General features: G+C 45.8%; 1 pseudogene; it reads left to right on the forward strand.

The window, feature by feature from the left end:
• Nucleotides 1-13,531, forward strand: part of LOC137817925 (aldehyde dehydrogenase family 3 member F1-like) — a 34,636-nt pseudogene that overhangs the window by 11,814 nt on the left and 9,291 nt on the right.

Consider the following 13,531-nt stretch of genomic DNA (forward strand, 5'->3'; position numbering starts at 1 on the left):
TCCTACTTCCAGATTAATAGTCCTGAAATTCGGCAAGTAAATTTTATTAGTATTTTCTGGGCTTTTAGCAGCTGGAGAAGATTGAATGCACTGTCGAGTTCATAAGCTCGAGGACGAAACCATTAGCAATTTATGCCGTCACGAAAAACCAAACTCTGTTGTGAAAATTGGTATCTGAAACATCATGTGGAAGTCTTGTTTTCAACGATGCAATTCTACATGTATTGATTTGCTTATTGTCTCTTTCTTTTTCTTTATTCAATAGAGTTAAGTATTTTTTTAAAAAATCTAAGTCAACCTTAATAGATGCAAGGATATAAAATATCTAATTACCTTGATCAAGGTCCCAGATTGATGGCAAATTCATGGAGCTCTTCTCGGAATCATGTGTAAAATGGTGCATAAGCCATGGATGTAAATGTGGAAGATCCTCCTAGGAGCTATGGTGATCTTGAAGGTGCATGATGTGTATGGAAGTAGGGAGGTTCGGCCAGCCCTATGGTAGGTGATGAAGGTGAAGATTAGATCCTAGAAACTAGGTAGAAGCAAAGTATGGCACAATGTTGGCAGCATAACTTTTACTCTCATTAATCTTGAAAATACAAGAGCTAGGCATCTCCTTTTATAGGCTAAGGAAGCCGTAAATCCTAAGCTAATTCCACATGAAATGTGAGCAAAATGAAATGTAAATGTGAGGCACATGGGCACATGGAGCACATGGGTGCACATGGGTTCACATGGCTACCAAAACCGTCCCTTGATTAGTGAAGGCTTCTAGAAACCTTTGCTAATCAAGGTTAACTCCTCCTTAATTCTAATGTGCAGAAAAATAAACATTTGTCCACATGGCTATGCTATTTACACCCCAATTAAAGCTAAACTACACTTGTTGGGCCTTCACGGAATTTGTGCTAGAAAGCCACTCTCCCATTCAAAGCTTGATCCAAGTCTTCTTGTCCTAGACGCTCCTAGCTTGGTCTTCTTGTCCTAGACACTTCCTAGCTTGGTCTTCTTGGCCTAGACGCCCCTAGCTTGGTCTTGGACGTTCTTGACTTGGTTCTTGCCTTTCATGAAAGGTTGTGCTTGGCCCTCTTCCATCATCCCCTCCCTCTTGAAAAGGATTTGTCCTCAAATCCAATGCTTTTCCTTCTTAGGGGGATGGTTATGGCAGGATGGTGTCCATCATCTTCTCCTTCTTGAGAAGATCTATCCTCGGATCTTCAGACTGGATCTCGGATAGCAGCCTCTTGCTTTGAGAACTAGGATTGCCCTCCCGGGTCAAACGTGTACCTACGGAAATCATCAAATAAAGCAGAGGTGTTAGTTTGAAAATTTATTTCACTAAGTTGCCATTTTTGTTTTTCCTTTGTTTTTGGCAACTTTTCACAATATTTCTCTCTTGATGGTTGTATGTGTTCTATAATCATCTCATTTATTTGAAAATGTTCATTTGTGGTTACTTTCTCTTTAGGCATAAATCCTATAGAGGATGGTAACAACTTAAAAGGAGAAAGATGATTTAGTCCACATATGACCTCAAAAGTAGAAATATAAGTAGCTTTGTGAACTACTTTATGGTATGTATGCTCATCTCTAGAGTTGTGTTTTTCTTTTATGATTATTCTCGGCATGGTAGGAAGAGCTAGATTTTTAAATGTATTTTGACCATGGCTTTGAGGATTTAAAGTGTACAACTTAGTTGCAAGTTTTCCAAAGAGAATCCTCAAATCATGGTTTGCGAAATTTGGAGCTCTATCCCACACTATGCTTGAGGATAAACCATGAAGATGTAGCACTTCTTTAGAGAAGAGTTTATCCATGAAAATTGAATCAAAACCTTTTGTTGTCCTAGGAAGTTCTAATATGAAATGTGTGTCTTCCCAAGGATCATTTACAAAAGGTGAAGGAGTATAGAGTTCTTGAGACATTGCTTTAGGTATAGTTTGAAAACAAGAATTGTACCTAAAGTAATGTCTTTGAACCTCTTTTCTCATGGGTGACAAAAGTTTTCCTTTTAAAAGCTCTAGAGTTTTATCAACTCTAATTTGACCCATGAGTTCTCCTTCATGTAGACTTTTTCTCTCATGTGTAAAGAGAGTCTCGTTGGTACAACCATTTTTTATGAAAATTTGTACACTTTGCAATGGTTGTCTCAATAAGACATGACAAGTTGTTCTAGGCACTACTTCACACAAAAATTGGTTTTTGTAGATGCTTATAGATAACTTGACATTCTCTTGGGGATATCCTAACAGATTTGAGAAATAGTCTTTATCTATGCAAGCTTCTTTTAAAGACTCTTCTTTTGTGCTCATGCTTGCAAGTGTTCCTTTACAAAAGGTAAGGCTAGGTTGTTCAACAAGAAGCATGTTTTCAAGGGTATTTTCAATGTGCTTGACTTGTTGAATGACCTTGTGGGAAGGAACATTCTTCTCCCACGCCTTTTGTTTCCCAAAAGTTTTCTCTTTTTCTATTTTCTCTTCATCTCTTTTTCTATTTTCTCTTCATCTCTTGGGAATGTGGTATAGGGCTAAGTACAAACTTTCTGTGCTTGTGGATGAAAGAAATCTCGTTAGTTAGACCATCATGTAAGATTTTCTTATCAAATTGTCATGGTCTACCTAATAAGATGTGGCAAGCTTCCATAGGTACTACGTCACATAAAACTTTGTCCTGGTAGTTACCTATAGAAAACTTGATTTCCACTTGTTTGTCTACACGTAGTTCTCCATCCTCATTGATCCATTGTAAATTGTAAGGTTTTGGATGAGGAACTACTTGTAGATTTAGTTTCTCAATCAATCTAGTGCTACAGCAGTTGCAGCATGATCCACCATCCACAATAAGAGAGCATGTTTTCTAAAATATTGCATCTAGTATGAAAAATGTTCTCTCGTTGTGTCTCGATGGATGCACTAGGTTGATTGTGGAGGATTCTTTGAATCATCAGTAAGTCCCTCTCCAAAGGATTTATCCTCTCTCCTTCCCCCTTTTATTGTGTACTAGGTTCATCCTCACCACTCGTGTACTCATCTTTTCCTTTTAAGAACAAAACCCTTTGGTTTGGACATTGCGCTTGCACATGCCCTCTTCCAAAACATTTAAAACACTTGGTGTCCCTAGCACGGATGGATGGGGTGGAGGCATCTTTCACTAAAGGTTTGGTAGTTTCTTTGATTTCGTATCTAGATGTGCTACCCTCCCTTTTAAAGTCTCTCTTGGGATAAAAGTTGGAGTAAGAACCCACCCTTTGACTTGAAGTTTTGCGCAAATTTTGTTGTTCAACTTTAATGCAAAGTTGAACCAAGTCATTCAAGTCTTGGTAGGGTAGAAATTCTACTCTATCCCTTATCTCAAGGTTGAGCCCACTTAGAAACCTAGATATGGTGGTGGTTTCTTCCTCTCTAATGGATGCTCTCATCATGTAGAGCTCCATTTTCTGCCTATACTCTTCCACACTCATGTTCTTTTGTTGGAGTCTTTGGAGCTTGTCCATTAACTCCCTACGGTAATAGGAAGGTATGTGGCGACGTCTTAGGGCTCCCCTAAGGTCATTCCAATATTCTATGGGAGGTTCCCTATGAAGACGTCGGTCTCTCTCTAGAGAGGTCCACCAATACATGGCATTGCTTTGGAAACTAAGGGTTGCTAAGGGTACCTTCCTTTCTTCACTCACCCTATGGCAAGCAAAGAGTTCCTCTACTTTCATCTCCCAATCTAGGTAAACCTCTACATCTTCCTTACCATAGAAATGGGGTAGGTCTACCCTTACTTCCCTTGGGCTCTCTTCCTCTCTTTGCCTATTTCTTCTAAGGGGTGGTTGGTAGTAATCATGGATTCTAAGGCTCCCCTCCCCTAGAGACTCATTACTTCTAGATGCATGAGTATGAGATTTTTGAGATTTTTTTGATTTTTGTGATTTCTCTTCTCGTGCTTTAGTCAATTCATTAATTTTATTCTCATTCTCCATTTGTCTAAATGAAATCAATTGCACAGCTTGTGAAACTTCTTTCAAAAGAGTTTTTATAGATTTTACTTCACTTTCAATAGACTTTGCAGAATGAGAAGAAGAAGACATGACTAGAGCTTTGTGTATACAAGTATTTTACCTTGAGAAAATTTAGGAAAGTCAAAGAAGGTAGTTTTCCAGGTAAGGGAGGTGAGTCACAGAGGACTACTTAAGTACCAAGCCTTTGCCTTAGCCAAAAACTATCCCTCAATGTCTTCACACAAAGTGATGGAGATCAAGCCCAAGAGAACATGGAGGCCACTCATCAAGCTCAAGAAGAGGTGGAGGCACAAATGGAGGACGCCCATGGAGGTCAAAGTCCACCTCAAAGGATTACAAGAAGCATGTTCAAAGCCTTGGGAGCTAGAGGACATTTATTTTCTCTTTTTATAGTGTCTTTAGTTGAAGGTGCTTAGAGGGAAACCTTAGAAACCTCTTTTTGTTATAGCATCTTTTAGGTTTTTAAATAGGAGCTTTAGGGGGGTGTATTAGTAGATAGGTGTAGGAGTAGAATAGGGGGTGCCAAAGTGAAGGAAGGGATCACACCTTCCTTGCTTGGCAATTAGCGCCGGTTCTAGATGGCTTTTGGAGGGAATTTTGAATTGTTTAGCTTTCATTTTTCAGCACCTTAGGCTATAAATAGAGGTGCCTTCCTTGTAAATTTCAGATTTGAATTTTATCTAAAGAAACTATACTCAAAATTGGAGTGAGCATTTGGAGAGCTTTGAGCTTCTTCTCTAGTCTTATCTTGAAGGACCATGGTTTCCTCAAGTGGCGGCTTCCACACTCATCTAGGAGCATCCATTCTTCTAGTGGCGTGATCATCCAACCATTCCTCCATCTTCATGAGCATTCTCTTCTCCTTCCTTTCTTCTTCTTCAATGTGTTCATGTAGCTTTGAGTTTTGAGTTGTTTTTGTTTCGGTTCCTTTAATTTTCCAGCACCTATATTCTATTTGCTTCTTAATTCTGTTCGGTACTTTTGTTTTTATTTCAATTTTGTTCGGTCTCTTCTTTTCATTCTCTTTTGTTGATTCAATTTGACAATATTTGGTTCATCCAAATGAGTTTGGGATTTGGTACTTGTTATTGGTGAGTTCTTGATCTTAGAACCATGATCCAACTTCTAAGAAAGTGCCTCTACATTTTCCAGCTCAAGGTGATTCCTCAAAGTGTCAAGAATCTTGTTCTATGTGGCTATTGGAATCACATCACAAAGCTTTTTCTTAGTAACCCACTAAGAACACAATTAAGTTGAGAAATCAGATTTTAATGCAAGAAAACAATGTAAGCTAATTAATTAACCAAGCAAAACGAATTAACAAAGCTTAAACAAGGCAATCACACATGCAAAGCGTAGCTAATTAGGCAAGGAAAAGCAATTAAAAACAATTAACAATTGCTAATTAGAAAACTCTACACTAGTCGGCCCTAGGTGAGGCTTCTTGGACACTTGGAGCCCTTGAAGACACACTCACCGTCTAATCACGTAATTAAGGAAGTAATTAACACAAGTTAAGTTGCAAAGAAAATTAAGAAAACTCCCTTTGTTGATCTTTTTTTGTTTTTGCTATTGGCACTTCCTTGGTTGTCTTTCCTTGTTGGGCCCTCCAAGTGTTTGTGGTGTTTTGAGAAGTGTTTGATTCTGCCTTTGCCTCTGTTCCCCTTAGAATTAAGGACTTAATTCTCCAATTCCAGCACCTATCAAGAAGACTAGACCTTACACAAGTCAAATTTCCACTCAAATAAGCACCAAATGAGAATAAATTCCAGCACCAAATTTAGAGGTGATCCTGCCGGTTGACTCGAGTGCAAGAGTCTTGCCACAAAGTTCTGGAATCTTGGCGAGCTCTCCTGAATTTCAACTGGAATCATTGCATCACATCCATAAACCAAACTAAACGGGGTCTCGTGAGTTCTTGACTGTTCAGTGGTATGGTACGCCCAAACTATGCGGGGTACCTCTTCAGCCCACGATCCCTTAACTTTCTCTAGCCTTCTCTTTAAACCTCTCAGCAACACCCGATTGGCAGACTCCACTTGGCCATTTGTTTGTGGGTGCTCGACGGATGCAAACACCTGCTGTATTCCCACCTCTTCGCACAACTTCTTCAATAGGTGACTTGCAAACTGAGTCCCATTGTCCGACACCAGGCGCTTAGGCACACCAAACCGGCACACGATGTTCTTCCATACAAATATTTCGATCTTGTGTGCAGTGATCTGGGCTACTGGCTCCGCTTCGATCCACTTGGTGAAGTATTCAATCGCCACCACCAAGTACTTCATTTGTCTGACCGCCAATGAGAAAGGTCCCAGAATGTCAATTCCCCAAGTATGAAACGGCCATGGGCTGTAAATTGACTTTAACTCTTCTGGAGGTGCCTTGTGCCAATCGGCGTGCTGCTGATATTGCTTGCAACACTGTGCATACTTCTTGCAGTCTTCCCTCATCGTTGGCCAGTAATAACCTGCACGGAGAGTTCTTGCAGCCAGAGCTCGTCCCCCGACGTGACTCCCACATATACCTTCATGGAGCTCGGCCATAAGTCTTGTTTCGTCCGGTTGACCTGGGACGCCTTCGTGCGCGACCTCAACCGTCAGCTAGGGACTCCTTCCCACTGGTTACCTGTGGATTCCTGCAAAGAAGGGAAAAAGGGCGCCCTAGCTGCCGTTTGCACTCCGACGCTCAAGTCAGCCAGCAAGAAACACCAAAAACTATGCACCTCCGTATCGAAGCACCGCGTATAGCACTCTAAAGGTGGTAAAAAGGAAACTGTGTCTAGTGTATATTTTCTCCTCCTGGCAAAGATCTTTCCCCAGTCCCTTATACGTAACCTCAAGGCTCGAACAAGCAACTAGAGAGTTTCTGGAAAATTTGCCAAAAGTTCGAACCCCGTTTCCAACATTCCCAGCGCTATTTAAGCTACCTTAGCATTTAAAGCGCCTTAAAGCGCTTTTAATCATAAAACGTAGCGCATTTAATTAGCGCGTTTAATTAGAAAATGTAGCGCATTTAAGACGTTGAAACGCTTGGGAGCCTTTATAGTACCTTAAACGCTCGAAACGGAAACTGTATTAAATGACTTTAATTACCTGGTACCTAACTAAATGGTATTTCTATTCTGACCTGGCTGCCGTACACGTGGAGGGCCTCACAACGCCATGACCCCATCTGGGGACGTTTCTTCGTGTGAGTCCTCCTGCTTGGGAGTGCTACTGCGCAAGGGGTGACTTTCTTGGTGCCAACTCATGCCCCCAATCATCTAGTCACTCACTTCGAGAGCGTATCTGCCTTCCTCTCGTACCCTGCGCCTGGCTACCCTGGGCGTGACCCTCCTCTTGAGTCGTATCTGTCCCAAAGGCGTCTCTGGGGCGACAGGGGTACTTCACGAGTCAGGCTGCCCTACACTGGTGCTACCACTATGGCCTTGAAGCCACCTTTATCTTCTCTTTATCACTACTCCGGATTTATCGGGACTTGAGGCCTTCTCACGGCGTCGCTCCCTCCATGGTCTTTCCTACCCATGGGTATCGGGGAACCACACTGTGATCGCCTTGTCTTAATGATATTTAATCGTGGCGATGCCCTGGTTGGGCGACGCCTTCACCTAGGCGACGCCCTGCCTTGGCGACGCTTCCTCGTGGCGACGCTGGCACTTGGCGTTTCTTCACCTAGGCGACGCCTTATGTTGACTTTGAGTCCAGATGTTGACTTTGACCTTGACTTTGTCAACGCCCGGATACGGGACGGTACAATTCTAGTGCATTTTCTCCGTGCACGCATTCTAGGAGTGGGTGTGTGAACCCAAACCTGTACAGCTCGCCATCGATCATGGTGAACTTGCTGGAGTTCTTCTTTATCTTCCTAGCCTCCGTCGGATCCAGCGGGATAAGGCCATCGGCCAGGCAGCGCTGGTATTGCGTTATCCATTTGTCTGGCTTATGCGTAGCGCAGACCTGCGTCATGTTCACCCTCTCCCCCCGACATGCTCTTATTCTCGGCGACCTCAAGGTCTCCTGGGTCAAGGACCTGTGACTCCTCGCCGCTTTCTCCGTCGACTTGCTTATCTGAAGAACCAGGTGGCCTGCCACAAACGCTCTAGGCGTCTTCAGAGTTTCTTGGATAACTGTCCTCTGCCTACCCCCCTTGCCCGAACTGGCGAGCTTGGCTAGCAAGTCATCTCGGGCATTTTGCTCTCTGGGCACATGCACTACTTCAAATGAGACAAAGGAACTCTTCAACTCCTGCACATACTCCAAGTAAGCCGCCATTTGTGGATCCTTGGCCTGGAACTCGCCCGTTACTTGTCCCGTGACTAACAATGAGTCACTCTTGGTCATCAACACCCTAGCCCCCATCTCCTTAGCCAACAAAATTCTGGCGATCAACGCCTCATATTCTGCTTGATTGTTGCTAGCTTTGAAGGCAAACCTCAAGGACTGTTCTATCAGTACGCCGTTGGGCCCTTCGAGAATGACTCCAGCACCGCTACCCTGCTGGTTAGACGATCCGTCCACCGAAAGCACCCAACGAAAATCGTCCCCCTCAACTCGTGCTGCTTCCGACGAGAGCTCGACCATGAAATCAGCGAAAATCTGCCCCTTGATCTGTCCTCGGGGCTCATATTTGATGTCGAACTCCTACAACTCATATTTGATCTTGATCTTGGGCGAGCACCGCACTCACCGCCCTCTCAGTTACAACAAAGTACAAACTGAGAGGGGTTCCCACCAAAGGTTTGCACAAAACCGGCGGGCTCGCCAGGTATTCTTTAAGCTTCACGAAGGCTTCTTCACACTCCTTCGACCAGATAAACTTGTTGTTTCGCCTTAAGCATTGGAAGTACGGATGGCCCTTCTCTCCACTAGCTTACACGAAACGAGACAGGGCGGCCATCCGACCTGTAAGCTGTTGCACCTCCTTCACAGTAGTCGGGCTCCTCATCGCCAAGATGGCAGCACACTTATCAGGATTTGCCTCTATTCCTCTTTCAGTTAAAAGGAAACCCAAGAACTTCCCCGCATCCACGCCAAAAATGCACTTCTCGGGGTTTAGCTTTAATCTGAACTTGGCAATCGTGGTAAACAGCTCCTCCAGATCTGAGACGTGCTTGCTTTTCTCTAACGAGGTCACGACCATATCATCTACGTACGCTTGCACATTCCTTCCCAGCATCGGTGCAAGTACCTTATCCATCAGCCTTTGGTACGTGGCCCCCGCGTTCTTCAGCCCGAATGGCATCACCTTGTAACAGTAGCACGATCTCTCAGTCATGAAGGCAGTTTTCTCTTCATCCATGGGATGCATCTTTATCTGGTTGTACCCCGAGAAGGCATCCAGAAAACTCAGCAACTTGCACCCTGCTGCGCTGTCGACCAGGGCATCTATGCTTGGCAAAGGGTATGAATCCTTTGGACAAGCTTTGTTCAGGTCTGTGAAGTCGACGCACATCCGTCACTTCCCGTTGCTCTTCTTCACCAGTACGACATTAGCTAACCATTCAGGGTACTGGACCTCCCTGATATGGCCTGCGGCGAGGAGCTTCTGCGTTTCATCCCTAATCGCCTGTCTCCTCTCCTCATTAAACTTCCTTCTTCTCTGTCGCACTGGTCTGACCTGTGTGTCCATTGCCAAATGGTGACACAAGAAGTCGGGGTCAATTCCCGGCATGTCTGAAGCAGACCATGCAAAAGCATCCAGATGTCGTTCTATCACCTTGGCGATCTGGTCTTGGAGCTCACCTTCCAAAGATCTTCCCAACTTGAAGACCTTGCCCCCGATCTCCCTCTCGAGCCACTCCTCAACGGGTTTGGGTTTGGTTTCCCTGGCGATCACCGCCCTGGCGATTCCTGACTCCCTCGCTTCCTCTGGGCGGTTTCTCGCTTCTTCTCCCCGTCGGGCGCTCTCTCCCTCAACCTCGACGTCTATCATGGTGACATCGCCTTCGGCGGCCACTTCCATCGCTGCATCAACAACTCGCCATTCTGTTGGCTTGGGCTTCACACCGGGAGACGGCGTCGTGGTGATGTAACTTACTGACCTTTTATTCTTGAGGCTATTTTCATAGCACTTCTTCGCCTCCTTCTGGTCAGATCTGATGGTGATCACCACCCCCTCCATCGATGGTAACTTAACCTTCATGTGCCTGGTTGAGGGCACAACTCCTATTCTGTTGAGGGTTGGCCTTCCCAACAGAATGTTATACGCTGAGGGGGCGTTCACAACGAGGTACTTGATCTTCTCCGTCCACGAGGCCACCTCATCCGTGAACGTTGTTCTCAGCTCAATGTACCCCCTGACCTCCACCTGATCGCCAGCGAACCCATATAAGCATCCCTCATAGGGTCTTAGCTGGTCAAGGGGTAGTTGCAACTTGGTGAAAGTCGGCCAGAACATCACATCTGCTAAGCTTCCTTGGTCCACCAGCACCCGATGGACCTTCCTTCCCGCCGTGATCAGCGAGACGACTATGGGATCGTTGTCATGAGGTACAACGTCCCTGAGATCCTCCTTTGTGAACGTAATGTCCACATATGGCGAGTGATCTTCGAAAACATCCACTGCCATCACAGACCTTGCATACTTCTTTCGCTGTGATGCAGTGCATCCACCACCCGAGAAGCCTTCGGCAATGGTGTGGATCTCGCCATGGGTGGGCACTTCATGCTGCTGGCTTTCACCGCTCGCCGGCTGGGAGCTCGACGCACCCCCCGTCCTCTTGTCCAGCAGGTAATCATTCAAGAAGCCGCTCTTGACCAGGTCGTCGAGCTGGTAACCCAAGGCCAAACACGAATCAAGGGTGTGACCAAAACTCTGGTGGAACTCACACCAGGCGTTTGGCTTTGGTCCTAACACCTTGTTGCTAACTTTCTCAGGCGCTTTAAGCCTGGCTGCTATGTTGGGAATGGCGATCAGGTCTGCCAATCCCATGACAAACTTGTACCTTGGTGGGCGATTGAACTCCCTGGGGCGCCCTAGGCCCCTTCCCTTGTTTTTCTTTGGATCATAAGGATGGCGAGTCCTCTGATCCTTCTTGGCCGCCATCGTCTCCAGCACCCTCTGTGGCTGGATTCTAGTCTGGGTTCATGGCCTAGCAGGGGCCACGCTCCCTCTCTTCTCGGCGACCTCACTCTCGTCGGCGATGTGGGCCACAGCAAGTCGCCTAACTTCAGCAAACGTGGCGGGGTGGGCCCTAATTAGCGCCTCGCAGAAAGGCCCGGGCAGCACGCCCTTTTTGAAGGCGTATACCAGCATCTCCTCGTCTTTGGCAGGCGAGCAAACCATCTGTGCTCCAAAACGGTTCAGATAGTCCTTGAGGGACTCTCCCTGATACTGCCTCACGTCAAACAAGTCGTAAGACACCCTTGGTGGCGCCTTGTTCACAATGTACTGATCGACGAAAAGCTTCGAAAACTGCTGGAAATTGGTTATGTGACCTGTAGGCAGGCTAACAAACCATTGCAGTGTTGTTCCCTGGAGCGTGCTCACAAACATCTTGCAATAGACAGCATCTGAGCCTCCTGACAGCATCATCTGCGTGTGGAACGTGGTGAGATGTGCTTCAGGATCCTCCACGCCAGTGAAAGAAGCTTTCACAGGTACTACGCTCATAGGGATCGGCGTGTCCGTGATCGCCTGAGCAAACGGCATTGGGAAAACGCGCGGTGGCGATGACGGCGCAACTTCTTCAACAACTGTGCGTCCTATCTACTCCTGAAGAGTTTGACGCAATTCCTCTGTGACCTTGCTGAGCTCCTCATTCCTGGCCTGAGAGGCGACCAGGTCTTCATGCATCTTCGCCTGCTCTATGCGCGATGCCTCCACATTTTCTTGCAACACGCGCATCATCTCCATCATTTGCGCCATGGTCATGGCGCCTTCTGCAGCAGCTGGCACAACGGGACTGGAACGCGTACTTCTCATCTTTCTCATGAAAAATCAGCAAATCAAACTTCAGTGAACAAAACCTTCACCAGCGAAACGATCGATCCAGCAATCAATTGGTCAAAACTTCGTAAACTCAAAAGAACTTCCAAGAACGCAATCACAACAGCAAAAACCTCCACAGAAACTTGCAACCTTGACACGAAACTAACACTCCTCCACCAGAACTCCCGATTCACCGGTCAGAAACACGAACGGACGGTAAAGACTTCGATTCACCGATTGAAACTCGCACAGACGCCAAAAAACTTCAATTCACCGAACAAGAACTCAAACAAACGGAGAAAACTTCAAACTACTGATCAAAACTTCGAACGAACGGTGAAAAACGCCGATACACCGAATGAAAACTCAAACGAACGGTGGAAAACGCCGAAAATGGTTGCACCAGCACACAACCATACAAGAACCGTGGAAACTTCAAGAACTCCCTCTGTGGATGGGAAACACGTTTTACACGGCCCCACGGTGGGCGCCTGATGATCCTGCCGGTTGACTCGAGTGCAAGAGTCTTGCCACGTCAAAGGTATCTTCTCTCGATCAGCTTCGCACCACGTTAGCTTTTGTCCTTCAAGCCTCAATTCCTGCAAGAACCTGAAAGAAACAGAGTGGCGCCGCTGCGGCCGATCGCGCTCCGACGCTCAAGTCAGTGACGGAATCACCAAATACTAAGAGAGAAAAACTAAAACTCAAGGAACCGTGCAAATGTTCTCTCCGCGTACTCAAGTGTTCTCAAAAGCGTAAAGAAGTGTTCTGAACGCGCGTACCTCAGAAGTTCGTTAGAGTTCCTTATATACCTGAGCACTTTCTCTCTCCTAACGGTTACACCTCTGGACACGTGGCTCGCATCCAGCTGTACACGTGTCACCATCTGGAGCCACCTTCTACTTGAACGTCACCTCTACTCTTCAAGCTATTCGACTAAGTTACCCATGCAGGAGTTACTCGGTGCATAGCTTCCTTGGAGCGCGATCTCTTCTAAGTGGCGAGTACGGGGTGTCACCATACACACCTTCTCTGTGGTCTCGCCTGCCGCTATCACGATCTGCTTCACTTGCGCATCATGCATGTTCTGGGAAACTGTTCCCTTGCCTCGACCTCTGGCTAGGGAATAATCATCTGATAACCTCATCCTTCGTGCTCGTACTTCATGAAAGCTTTAAGCAAGCCTTCTTGATCTTTCGACGATGTGCCCCTTTCAGCGGTCTCTAACCACTTGGTCGCCTAAAACTCACATACGGCGACTATGACGCGAGCCTGGTGACTGCCGGTTATACATACCGGAGATCGGAGAGCGCCAAGCTCACAATTGGCGACTACACAAACTTCCCGATGTGCTTCCCTTCCGTCAGCCAGGTGTTCCGCTCAACACGTCTACATTATGGCTTGCTGCCACGTCATCACTTCCGACTACCTGATCGGTACAAGAGGTCAAAGAATAAAAGCAAGAAACAATTTAATTGGAAAAAATAGTACCACACAAATGGAGTTAGATTGTGACAACTATAAAGAGTTCAAGAAATATTAGACAAGCAAATAAAGGTACTCAAGTAAAGGTAGGCACACAAAATGAAT

Source organism: Phaseolus vulgaris, chromosome 10, assembly GCF_000499845.2.
Source record: "Phaseolus vulgaris cultivar G19833 chromosome 10, P. vulgaris v2.0, whole genome shotgun sequence".
NCBI classification, from domain to species: domain Eukaryota; kingdom Viridiplantae; phylum Streptophyta; class Magnoliopsida; order Fabales; family Fabaceae; genus Phaseolus; species Phaseolus vulgaris.